This window comes from Mirounga leonina, unplaced genomic scaffold, assembly GCF_011800145.1.
Source record: "Mirounga leonina isolate KUSES-001 unplaced genomic scaffold, KU_Mleo_1.0 Mir_101595, whole genome shotgun sequence".
NCBI lineage: Eukaryota > Metazoa > Chordata > Mammalia > Carnivora > Phocidae > Mirounga > Mirounga leonina.
The window spans coordinates 17,269,853-17,283,964 of record NW_023270158.1 but is presented as its reverse complement, the minus strand read 5'-3'; the positions used below and the strand labels follow the sequence as shown (position 1 = coordinate 17,283,964).

The 14,112-nt window shown below is 35.4% G+C and overlaps 1 protein-coding gene across 9 annotated transcripts in view; it reads left to right on the top strand.

Moving 5' to 3' along the window:
- DMD (dystrophin) overlaps positions 1–14,112 on the top strand; it is a 1,717,438-nt gene that overhangs the window by 586,597 nt on the left and 1,116,729 nt on the right. The window lies entirely within an intron of this gene.

The window sequence follows — 14,112 nt, the reverse complement described above, 5'->3', positions numbered from 1 at the left end:
ATATTCTTTAGCCTCACATCACAAAAGCTAGAATATTGTTTTATTTTCCTATTTTAGGTTAAAAGTAATGGAGTTCTAATTATTTAAAACAATTTGTTTTAAAGACTGTAGTCTCACCATACAGTACATCATTAGTTTTTGAGGTAGTGTTCCATGATTCATTGTTTGCGTATAATACTAGTGCTCCCTGCGATACGTGCCCTCCTTAATACCCATCACTGGGATAACTCATCCCCCACCCCTCTCCCCCCTAAAACCCTCAGTTTGTTTCTCAGAGTCCATAGTCTCTCATGGTTCATCTCTCCCTCCAATTCCCCCCACTTCATTCTTCCCTTCCTTCTCCTAATGTCCTCCATGCTATTCCTTATGTTCCACGAATAAGTGAAACCATATGATAATTGACTTTCTCTGCTTGACTTATTTCACTTAGCATAATTTAAACAAATAAAAAATAAAGATTGTAGTCTCAAGACAGTGTTCTTTGTTATTCTCAAAGAAAATGAAATCATTTTTAATAATTACAGGGAACCTCCCTCTTAACTCTGTCCATCTCTAAATATCCCTACTTCTATTTTAGTTCTTTATTTACTATAGTAGGTTTCTAAACGGATACGTATAGCAGAAATCTCCATTAATTCTAATGATCATCCGCATTTTGTTCCCAATTATCTTTCATCCAGAGTTGTTTTTCTAAAGTGTAAGAACTTCAGTACCATTATCTCATTCTCCTTAGAATTAACTCCAGATTCCTTAATTGGGCATATAAGGCCTTCACATGACATTTGTTCTTTTGTTCAGCCTCATGGCTTATCAGTCCCTGGCTGTCCTACAACCTCTCCAAACTCTGTTCTACCAAAATACCTTTGAGCCAGTAAGAATGGCTATATTGGTATTTTTCTCATACATGATTCATCTATGGCCGGCTATTAGTCAGCTATTACCATAATACGGTGGTATGAAGCTGTACTCCAGAACCCAGTGACTTAAAACAACAAGCATTTATTTTCATGGTCTTGGGTCTTTAAGTTGTCTGTGGTTTGGCTGACCGAGGCTGGGCTTAACTGGGCAGCTATTTCAAGCTGTGGGTTAGCTGAGGTAGGCTCCGGGATATGTGTCAGGTTAAGGTCGGCTACGTTTATCTTTTTCCTGAGCTTAAAATGCAGGGTCAGTGCCATTGTCTTCTCATGACAGATCACCAGAGCGTGGATGAGACATAACCTCCCTTGTATTATGGGCCACTTATGGCCTGGGTCCACATTAAATTCACTCCCATTCCACTGGCCAGAGCAAGCCTGACACCAAGAGAGTGGCAAAGTAGTCTCTTCCTACAGTGGAAGGGGAAGAAGAGTGACTATTTGTGGAACAATAATCCAAACTATTGTTGATAATTAATAATTAATAATAAATAAATTTTTACAGCTAGAAATGACCTTAATGATTTTGTCCTGCTGCACTGTTTTACAGGGGAGACTAAATTACAAAGATGTTGAATGACTTACCCAAACATATATTAAATAGCACATCTGCATATTTCCATTTTACCAAAATATTTAGCTCTAATAGGTTTGCATAGTGTATACTCACAATAAGTTACAGATACGAGAAAATGCATTAGACTCTTGGCATTCCTAAAGCATAGATTCTGAGACCATCATTAATCACCAAATTCATGAATGCTACAATGGCAAAACTCACCTTTATTAAATGTCATAAATTAAAAAAGACATTACTTGTTAGGTGAGGGCAAGTAGAGAATTAAAAGCCAGATCGCTTTGTGACTGCTCACTCATTATCTAAGAGACCTGCTTTCATACCTTGTCTTCCCGCAAACAGAATTTCATCATGTGTCTCAGTAAAGTTGCAAATCTCCAAAATACTAAGAGTGGCTTTTTTTTTTCCCCTGTGGGAACACAAATAGTAAACACAATGAACATTTAATTCATGAATCCTGTGTATCTATGTACTGATCCATGTATATGGATAGATATACAAATATGTAAAATAAATATTTAAGTTTTGGGGAACTTAACATTGCTGCTAAATTCTGTTTTTATCTAATTCTTGGTGGGTACTCACTGCTTCTAAAAGACACCTACAGGAAACATGTGAAAATAAAGAGAGAATTAACCTAAGATCCACCTAGTATTAGAGAAACATAGTCCATTCTTTCTTTCAACAAACACTTGAGGAGTGCCAGACACTCTGTTGCCTTTACTTTCTTTCTGATACCAGCTTTACTATTCCTCAAATGGTTAATGAATTTGCCCCATTTTCAGGAAGTTACTCCCCAAGCCTAAGAGGATGATAGCACAGTTCAAATGAGATAAGAAAAATGAAAGCAGTTTCTAGGCTACACATTGCTGTACAGCCATAAGATGGCATTATTGTGTAGCAACACAGTTCTTATCTGACATCAAGTAAGTGATTTTTTAAAAAAAAATTTTTTTTAAAAAAAAAATCACTATTCCTCTTTGGAATCCCATTTAGTCAGATACTTTGGGATGGCTCACCCATACATGTAAGTGGTTAAATTCAAGGTGATTCTGAGCTTTAGATCTGATGTAAAGAGGACATGAGAGTAAGAGTAGTGATTGTTACAATACTAAATTTTTAGAGCAAAATGAAGTGTCAAAAAATGGGGAAAGCAGGGTGAGGACATTTAGAAAAATCAAATGCCTTTACCAGTGGTATTTCAGAAAATAAGAAATAGGAAGATAGTGCTACAGGAAAGAAGCCGGATGCAAAAGAATACATATTATATGAGTCCATTTATATAAAACTCAAAAAATGAGCATATTGGGGGGTTAAAGGTCAGATATGGTTACCGTTGTGAAGAGTAGTGATTAACAAGGGCAAATCTCTTGATCTGGATGTGGTTTGCATTGATATGTTTCTGTTAAGAAAGTTTATGAAGCTATGTACTTGTGATTTGTACAGTTTTCTCTGTGTATGCTATACTTGAATGAATTTTACACTTAAAATAATACATTGAATTCTTTTTTAAGTACAAGAAGGGCTTAACCTCAAAATTAAAAAAAAAAAGGTGTATCTTACAGAAGAGCATATTACATTTTTGTACTTTTGGCATTTCACCATGGACCCCTTAACACTTTATAATTGACTGGTACCTACTCTCAGATAATTATGTGGGCACTACCGCTCTAGAGAAAGTTTTTCCAAAGATACCACCATCATGCTGGGACCAGAGGGCCACATGTCGATAGGATGCTCGGAGACAGAGAGCAGGAAGATGCTTCCCTAGGGATTTCTCCTTTGTTTAATTCCCTTAGTGCCAAGCCCACAATATTAAAGCACTCACAGACTCTTGCTGCCATTTGTACTGCATGAAGGAAAACGAGACAATGAAAGAAATGAAAGGGGGGAAAACAGGAATAGAAACCAAAGAAATCTGATTTGAAGAGAAAGTGCCTTAATCATCTCTGTATTCAGACTCCAGGGAATGAGCCTGTAATTCTGCAAGCCCACTCCTAACGCAACTTTCTCATAAGCATTTTCTATCTCACTTGTAATTTTTCTACTGAGACATTCAGTAAATATTTTTCTCTCATGTCAAGGTGAGGGAAATAACCCCACACTCCTCACAGAGGGAAAGAATAATATACTAATCCTCATGTCATCACCATACAATTTTATCCTCTAAAGGGGAAGCTAGAGGGACAGATGCATAATCTGGGAGCTTTTCCAGAATTGTTTGTTCCTAAATGAGACATTCAGCTATTGCAGCATTAGCAGCCTCTTCTATTTGTCACAGAGCCATATGTAGTTGGGAAGATACATGATAAGCACATGCAGGATCCTGACGACTCAGGAAAGATTAACGCTGCGGCCTTAGAATTAGTCTCTACTAAATGTAAAGATTTTCATGCAAGATTGGATCTTCATATTCCCCCTCTCCCCTCACGTATATGCATACATGCCAATACATGATTCTACTGTTAGTTTTTGAACTTGGGAGAATTAAGGAGAGGTTAAAAAAAAAAAAAAAAAAAAAAGCCCCGAACATGAGAAAGTCTTTTTATATCTCACTCCAGAATCAGTGTTGCACTGACCAGGGAAACGATTCTCATGCATTCATTCATGGGACTGATATAGAGGAAGATGTGTTAAATTGAAGAAGTGAAATTTTCTATTTGTGGCCCACTTTTTTATCACTGTTGAGATCATGATGTATGGGGAAGCCTTCTGTTTTGGTTCTTCACATCAAGATCTTTTTTAAAGAAAATCCTTATTTATTAAGTCATTGATTTGATAGAATTCATTTTTAAAACTTGGTTATCTATGTGAAGAGAATAGCACATTATTTCTCTCTCCAGATGTATCAGGAAATATTCTTATTCATAGACACGCAGCCACGTTTGCCAATTTGCCTAAGGATTTCAGAAATATTTTTTAAGTATTTTAAAGTTTACTGTTAACCTTCAAGCTTCCCCAGTTAAGTATCTTGTTTGCTATCTGCTCTCCTCCATTTGTCTACATTGATTGTTCTGATTTATTTTATTGGGTCCTGGATATCAGAAATCATGTCAATTTTGCTTGCTTGTACAATGCCCAGTACAGCACATGTGGTTAATAAATACTCTTTGATGATAATGATGATGCTGAAACTATACTTTGACAGCACTGACATTTCATATATGCCAGAAATAAATCATCAGAACTTTAAGAAAGGCAACTTTCTTCCTGCCCTGTCATTTTCTGTAGTCACTGTCCAGCACACTTCACCTCTACACTGTCTCCTCTGCCCTATCTGTTCTCTCTTGTGTATTTCAGTTTAGGGGCTGCCCCCTCCTGCACATCACCTTCTCTTTTGTGCTGCTCTGTTCGAGTGTTTATATTTCTTCCCAGGCTCTGCAGAGTCTTAACTAATCCCTACGTATTGTGAATATCTTTCACCGGCCAGTTGTTGCACATTGCACACCACCGAGAGGGCAATTGTAGGCCAAATAGAGGAGGTTTTGTTTCCACACAACAGCCCGAAATGAAGTGTATGACTTGACTGCTGATGCCAATTACATGGAGGTTTTACCACCAGAGGCAAAGCTTTAAGCCACAAAAGATTAATCCCGGATAGTTGGTGTTCGGAAGTATTTAATATCCATGTACTGCCTACTTACGAGTCTCATTAAAACAAACCAGTTATCAACAAACAATACCCTTATTTTATAATTGTTATTTTTAAACTCTGTTTAAAACATGAATCATTCAGTACTGTGTACCATTTGAGTCAGATACCTAAACTAGCCCTTGATGTAGATTTCCTTTTTTTTAAATCTTTTAATTTCCAGTTAGTTAACATACAGTGTAATATTTCCTTGCTTACTTATAATTTCTTCTGAATTCTTCACTGTTGACAACAGTTGGCGAAGGAATTGAATGGAAGGGATCTGTTGTATTTATTTAAGGAAAGGGCTTTTTGAAATGCATTAAATGCAAGTTTGTTTCTACCTATCAGCTTATCTTCTGTATGTTCCTTTTGCTATTTCAAAGCACTGCAGAGTTGCAGAGTGATTTGCTTTTTATGATAGCCATTTCATACAGGATCATTTGCCTTATATCTTCAACATTTTCAGATTCTTATAAATCTTTACAGTTCACATAGAGGTTAGTTTAAAACTTGCTTCAAATAAGAAATTGACTAGATATAAAATTCATATAATCTTAGAGTTAACCATAGATCAATATCCTGCATCTTTTTCTCAAAGTAATTGAACATTTTTGTTTCCCAGGATAGCTGTAAACACACATTTCCGTTCTTCACCATAGATGATTCTATTTCTTCCGTGTACAGGGGCTATAGTTGGCTTGTTTGTTATCTAAATAAACTCATATTTTCATTATAGTCAAAGGGAAAAGTTTCTCATATAGGAACCAATTTTATGCCTATAGGACTAGCCTCATTTTGGAAATAATGCCACTATTTAACTTTACTCCTTGTATGTTTCTTGGCTTTGTCATATCACAAGTTTCCCTTCTCTAAATATACATTTTTCCCTCTAAATGGAATAGAGAGTTTTGAAAGAAAGCAAAACCATGCTAAATGTAATCTTTCCAGAAAGTCTCTTTATCAATTAGAGTTTGTTTTGTCTTCACTAAGATAGAAGCATATTTTTTTTTTTCTCCTTAAAAATGTAGGAGTATGCAGTCAAGGCAGGTATAATTTCTCTGCTCATTCTTGCTTTCCACCCAGCTATCCTTACATGGTAGGCCCTCCTTCACATGTTGCAAAATGGAGCTCCCACCACATCTATATTCCAAGAAACAAGATGGGAGAAGGCGGGGAGAAGTGGCAAAGTGTGCATACTAATTGTCTTTTAATGAAGTTTCCTGGGAGCTGCAATGTTTTGCTTATACCCCATTGGCCAGAAGTCAGTCACATGACCACACCCAAGCTGTAAGGGAGGATGGGAAATGTTACGTTTATTCCTGAATGCTATGTGCTCTGCCAAAAAGTGTACTCTTACAGAAAAGCAGGAGAATGGATATTTGAAGAGAACTAACAGTCTTCAGTGTTTTCTCAGACGAAGTGTATTTTGTTTTGTTTTTTAAGCAGCCCTAAGAAATATGTAAAACGGGTAGCTAAGTCTAGAGTTATCTCCTTCCCCTACTCTTTTATTATTTTATGAACTCTAATTTTGCTAATATCTCACTTTGGCTTCCTGAATTCTGCTAACATAAAAGTAGAAGTTTTACATCATTGCCAATACCTGCTTGTTCTATCCCTCCATGTTCCCAAAACATTTTCTCATTAATCAATTTTTGTCCAACTCTTTCCCTTTTTTTCCAACAAAGCCACTGCTTAGTCAAAGAGAGAGATGAGTAACTTAGTTACTATAGTGTTCCTGGAGTATATATTCCCTACTGACTTTGACTAAAGTTGGGTCATTCGTAAATTGTAGCAGTTTAGATTACGAACACCAAGAATGACCACTAAAAATTAAGGAGCTAAGACCAAAGCAGAAATTATGAGAGTGAACTGCAATTTTAGGACATCACCTTTTCTGAACATGTGAGATGGGCCTTGTGTAAGATTCAAGATCTTTTTGTAGCCACACCTATGTGCCAGGCATGCATTCAGTGTTTTACATATCTGATTGCATCCTCAGGAGAACCTTCTTTTACAGATGAGGCGCTCGAGATTTAGAGGGAATAAATCATTGTCTCAAGTATGCATAGGAAGAATATGCCAGAGCCTATTTTTTGACTCAAGTTATGAACTCTTGTGTGCTGCATTCCTTGTCTTTATACATTTCACATAGAATTTCTTGTATTTCTTGTGCTCATTGATTATGTTCTCTCTTCCAGAGGTCATTCTTCAGTAGCAGTAACAGGGATACATATAAAAACTTTTTAAAACTCTTGTGTCTAAAACCACAATGCTTTAAAGAGATGTTTAGTATTCGGAAAATGGTATCTTCATATTCATTATCTGTAGAGAAATAGATTGTGATTCTATAAGATGCTTGGCAAAGCCAAGTGATAAAGGATCTTCTCAGTGCTTGAGGAACACTGACTTGTTTTTTGGCAGAGTCCTACTCACTCAGGACCCAGTGCAATTATTACCATTTGGAATAATTTGCTGGTCTCAATTATTCCAGTCTCTGTGTTCCTAGAACTCTGTTTATATAGTTCTCTTATAGGTGCTTATCATGAATTTAAATGTCTTACATCACTTTGCACAACTCTGTACCATCTGACAGAGTTTTTGTTACTACAGAGCAGCAGAAACTGTGCCATATACTTCCTGACACCCCTAAGCCAAGCACAGTATAGTTCTATAGGAGCTCCTCAATACATATTAATTTTTTTTAATTGAGGAGACCTTACATGTAAATGACAAACTGCTCACTCAAAAGTTGTAATATTTTGGAATGAATAAGGTTCTTGTTTCTTTGGTTAACAAGAACTTCATTGCCATTATAGTTTATTCAACCAAATATTTATGTAGGGTAAATTTCCTCATATTTACTTTCAGTATTCCATACTACTACCGAATTATGACGTTGAAGTATGGATATACCAATATATGAATAATATGAGATCTTGGTATGTTCTTTATGGTATGTGAGAGAAGTAAACAGTCTTTCATAAAGAAAAATATACCCACTAGCCACTAAAGTCAACATAACTTCCTGGTAGAAGACAACAAACTTTTTGTTTGCTGACTTACTTGCTTGTTTTAACTTCCACTATACTGGGGTGTGTGTGGGGGGGGGCAGGATTTGTTACCATTACAAAATTTGACACCTTAAAAATCTGTTTACTTTGTGAGAATCACAAATTCTTGCCTATAAGGCGATTTTCACAAGAATTATTTTATTCATTTTTAGTTTATCCATGGACAGTCTCAAATTCCTCTTGAAAACATCAGTTTACTCAAGGGAATGCTGCCCATTACAAGCTAAAAATGTGGTTTTTGAGAGATTTCTGCTTAAAACAAACATTTTGAAATTCTATGTGGTTTTCCAAAATGGTTAGATACTTAGAAAAACAACAGTTTAGATGGACATTTTCAAAATTCTTAATATTTAAATAATTTGTATATTTTAGTAAATTTAAGCTGTATATATATATATATATAACCAAAGGTGAATTTTGTCTGTTTAGTTTCTCTTGCTTTTCTTCATTTCTTTTTTTCTTTCTTTCATTTCTCTCATTTGTCTTTCTCTAATATTCAAAGATAACGCTAGAAACTAAGGATTGTCATCCCATGCCCCTAGTTTTGAACTAATTCTGAGGTAATCAGAGATATAATCTTTATGGGTACCTCCCATAAAGTAGTAGCACCACAATTAGGAAATAGATGCAACTCTCGCATTTGTCTTAAACCTTTTTCCCTATGTCCCAGTAATACAGGAATGACCCAAGGTAACTGTCCACTGGGCCCTTACCAAAGTTTGCCAGTATTGGTCAGTTGCTGCTACAATAATTCTGTCTAACAAACACACCCAGAATTAACAATAAATCATTATTTTCATGTTCAGGGCTACTTTAAGTCAACTTTACTTCAGCCTTTGGGACTATAGGATGAATGAATATATCTGACCCATTTGTTTCACTCTGGGGCCAGGCTGGAAGGGCAGCAGATACTTGGGACATATTCTTCCATGGCAGAGTTGAGAACTCTCAGAAGGGCAAGCAGAAATATGTGATGCCTTGAAGACTTTGACTTGGAACTGACACACTATCTCTTCCATTCACATCCAATGGTCAGAGCAACTCACATGGCAAACCCAAATTCTAGGAGTAGAGGAATAAACACTGCCCACCATAAAGCCATTTCAAGACTGAGGATACATAATTCTACTACAGAATAGAATTGGGAATAACAATTTAAAATACTACACTACTCTAGTAGAATATTATAGCATCCATTAAGCTTTTTTGATGCTGTGCATGTAACTTTCTGAGAAAACCCCATTTGTTGATTCCACTTGAAAATGTATCCTGAATCCCCTTTTTTGACAGGTTTTATCTCCAATCCAATAGGTTGGGGGAACTTTTATTTTACAAAAAAAAAATAACCCTCCCATAATATTATGAAGCAGAAATCTAAAGACCCTTGAAAAAATAGAATATTGAAACAAACTTGGAATCACAATTTTATTTACCAACTTGAGAGTCTCCTTGTGCTTCGGCACACTTGGAAGTTGGATTTCCAAATAGCATCATGACTTCCCATACCCAGCTGTCTGCTGCTTGAAACTACCATAAGCTAACTATCACAGCTCACAGTATACCCTTGAAGAAGGCCATCTGGTTTATGTCTCTTGGCAAAATTTGTTTAAAAACAAGCAGCTGCATGACAAAGTAAGAAGGAGTCTCTGTCTAGCTGTGGTAAATAAGTAGGTTTGCAATGCACATAATAAAGCATTTTGTAATCCAAGCCAAAATTTCTAAAAGGGAAACATGCTTTTCTCACAAATAAAAGAAAAATCCACAGAATTCAATTGCATGGAAGGGACTCTATCAAATTTATATTTCAGTGGCTTAATATTATGAGAAAAATAAAAGTCTATTTGTGATTAGATACGCCCTTCTGGTAAGAACTAGTTTTTGTATACTTATATAGAATCCAATGATTGGAAATTATTTTTAATTACATTAGAATTCAAATTTCTTAAAGACCTATTCTTTGAATCCTAACATAGTTGGTATTTAATGATTTATTGTATATTCTCTCTTTCCTTCTACCAGGTCTCTGAGTATCCCACAACACTTACTCTATCACAAAAAGCATACAGGCTACTACAAGCTACTTTTTTTTTTTTTTTTTGAAAGCATGAATTGATTTTCCAGTTCAGTTAAGTATTTTTTCTTAACTCTATCTATGAGGTCAGAGTAACCATTGTTAAGGATTGATTTTGGTGTTAATCCAAAAACAAATCCTGAGACAAAGATTTGAGTTCAGGTTGTTTATTTAGGAGCTGATTCAGGAAGCTGTGGTACATTGGTATGGTGGTAAGCAAGGGAAGGGAAAGTAGCATATGTGGAATATTAGCAAGCCAGCCACTGCTGTGGGGGACTGGGGCTTAATTCCGTGGAGAAAGACTGGGAAAGTATAAAACAGGTATCTCTCAATCACATCAAGCAAAAGGCATGCATGAGAACTGTGATATTTATACTCCAGTTCTTATTAGTCATTTTTAAGGGCTGCTTATTGTGTCCTGCATTTGGGTATAATGTGTTGTCTGCTTCAAAGAAAGTCCTCAGACTAAGACATATAGTTAACAGTGGCTGTTGGACATTGGCCAGGTCACACTGGAGTGTCAAGAGTCAAGACAGTGGGTGAAGGTCCAACAGGATCTGCTACACTATGGAGGGGTGGGCATTATTCCACTTAATAAGGCCCACTATACTTCCTTACCCAGCTGTTCACTTTTCTGCTTATTTGTGCTACTTTTCTGATTTCTGCAGTTTTCTGGATCATGCCTTATCATAAGCATTTGCAAGCTGAGGCTTGTGTCTATATTTCTCATTCTTCCTCATTGGCTTTTTTTTGTTTGTTTACTCTTTTACTGATGTTTACTTTTGTCATTTGTTATTTCTATGTTATTTCTAACTGGTTAGGTGTTTGAATTATTGAGTCTTGCATTAAAATTTTAATAAAGACTTAGACATTTGTTTTCTTTTAAGTGGGATTCATACTAGTTAGAGATACAATTAGAACTAAAAATTAAAGGTCATAGACACAGTCCTTCTTAAGTCAAATTCCTGAATGGCATAGTAAGACTTGAATTTTCTATCACCAATAAATAACTTCTTTGGGAGATTTAAAAAAAAGTTAATTTAGGAAAATTTTATTTGTATTCCCAGTTTATTCCAAGTCTTCTGCAAATTATTTGACAGTATTGTTTCTAGCATAAAAGGACAAGTTAAAAATCATACTTACTTTTTTTATGGTTGCAGATTTCTTGAAGGCTTCTATTACTTGTTTGGATAAGCAGACTACATTAATGGTGTTGGTTAGACATTCTTTTTTTTAATTTTATTTTATTATGTTAGTCACCATACAATAGTTTTCGATGTAGTGATCCATGATTTCATTGTTTTCATATAACACCCAGTGCTCCATGCAGTACATGCCCTCCTTAATACCCATCACCAGGCTAACCAATCCCCCCTTCCCTCTCCCCTCCAAACCCTCAGTTTGTTTCTCAGAGTCCATAGTCTCTCATGGTTTATCTCTCCCTCCAATCCCCCCCCCATTTTTCCCTTCCTTCTCCTAATGTCCTCCATGCTATTCCGTATGTTCCACAAATAAATGAAACCATATGATAATTAACTTTCTCTGCTTGACTTATTTCACTTAGCATAATCTCCTCCAGTCCCATCCATGTTGATGTAAAAGTTGGGTATTCATCCTTTCTGATGGCTAAGTAATATTCCATTGTATATAAGGACCACGTCTTCTTTATCCATTCACCTGTTGAAGGGCATCTCGGTTCTTTCCACAGTTTGGCTATTGTGGACATTGCTGCTATGAAGACGTTCCTTACTCATTCTCACATTTTCAAAGTCCTGGAAGATCAAAAACACAATTCTTTGGATGTCTCTAGAGAAGCTAAGAATAAATTGGTTCTCACTAGAGACGAATGAAGATAAATTTTACTCATTAGTTAATCTTACCTCATGATCAGAATTCTTTGCCACATGAAAATCATTTGGTTTATGAGTGGTAGCATGAAGAATAATGAGAATGATTAGAGATCTAGAAGACTTGACTAGATGACAGGAAAAGAAAGCAAAACTTTTGAAAGTTTCAGGGAGACATGAACAAGGCTGGAAGTATTTTAAGTTTGAAGAACACAGAAAATAAGATAAGTGAAAATAAGATAAATGAAAAAGAAAAGAAAATAAATGAAAATCCCTCATTTATTGGGAAGAAAGAGGACTGCAATTTGTGTGAAGTTTGTTTGTTTGTTTGTTTTGTTTCTTAGTAAGGAAATACCTGTGGAAAATCTGAGGAATTAGGAAAGCTAGACTTTTATAACTGTTGTTTTAAAGGTCACAAAGGAAATTAAATTGTAGATTGAGTTTTAAAAGCATTGGAATTACTTCTAGTCCCATTTTTTTAGGATTTTGTGCACAGCAAGAAGATAGATCACAGCATAGCTAAAGGGGAACATTTAGGTTTTCATTAGTCTCAGTATAGACTGCTTCATGGACCCTTTGGATTTGGTGACTTATATCAATCATGAAAGGTGTAATAACCAATTACTGTATTATAATAATTTAATAATTATTCTTATACAACCATTTATTGGTGGGACAGGGCCATGTGATTTCTTGATGTTATATCATAAATAAAGAAAAGGCACTGAGAAATGTATATTGTATGAAGACTACCCTTATCACTCTCATCAATAACCATAAAATCTGATTCCTTATCTGTGCAGTGCTTCAGTATATCTGCTTTTGCTTCAAACCACTGTAGTCGTAAGAGATGTCTTTTATCAATGATATTTTCCAAAAACTTTGAATATTAGAAAATATAATAGACATGAAATGTTTTTCATGAAATAGCTCTCTAAATGATTTTCATGATAACATTTCTGCCCATGATGTCTAAATCTTTGTATCAAAGATGGCAAATGGACAGAACTTAAAAGACTTATCTCACAAATATTCTATTATTAATAAGATAATGGAATTTGGAGACAAAAAGGCAAAAGAAAATACAGTTTAGCCTTAGTAAGGAAACTCAGAAAGTAAAATGGACTGATTATACTAGACTTTTTTACATACATGGGTTTGTTTTTCTACATTAAAGAGATCTATAGACAATGGATTTTCATTCACTTTTTATTCTGCTGAAAGTAGTCTCTTAGACTGAGGATAGTTTAGAAGTGAGCTTCATTTACTTATCTTGCTCTAAATGTCTAATATATGAAATTATTTTTGCAATGGATACCTAAGGGATAGCGGAGAGTTGATAGGAGGGCAAGGAAGAATGATTTCAGTTAACGGACTTTTTTGCCCTATGTCTATCATTACATGGAAGATTTCTGCTACCACTCAACATCCTGGATGGACTTCCTGTAGGGGGAATTTTTCTCTTCTTTCATTTGTCTTCCAGGGCTAATACATACATTTCATGTTATTAGGTAGTAACAATCAGTTGAGGTTTTCATGAAAAGTGCTCTCCTTTCATCGTAAGGAGAGAGTTTTCATGACAGTTTCATTTAGTGAAACATGACCCCAAAAAAGTTAACATCTAGTAATTCCATATATGTTAATGGTGTCATTTTAAAAAATTTACACAATAAGAGACCACATTTTGCCAAGTTCCTGACAGTAACAGTAGTAAAATGTAATTTCTCTTGGCATGTGTTCACATTATTTTGACATGGTGGCTGTATCCAGTAAGATTGATAACAAAATGTGCCTTCATGTACTAAAATTTAATGACAGTTATTCTTCCAAAGCATGACAGTGTCCCTAATAGCCGACATTCTGCAAAAGATTCTCTTTTATCACATGCCAAGTGTTCACCATATCTCTTTCTTGAGTTTTCTTTAAAGATTTATATCCTATATTTTGTTCCAGAAATCTAGTATTAAGATGAACAAGCAATGACCACAAAATGGTTGT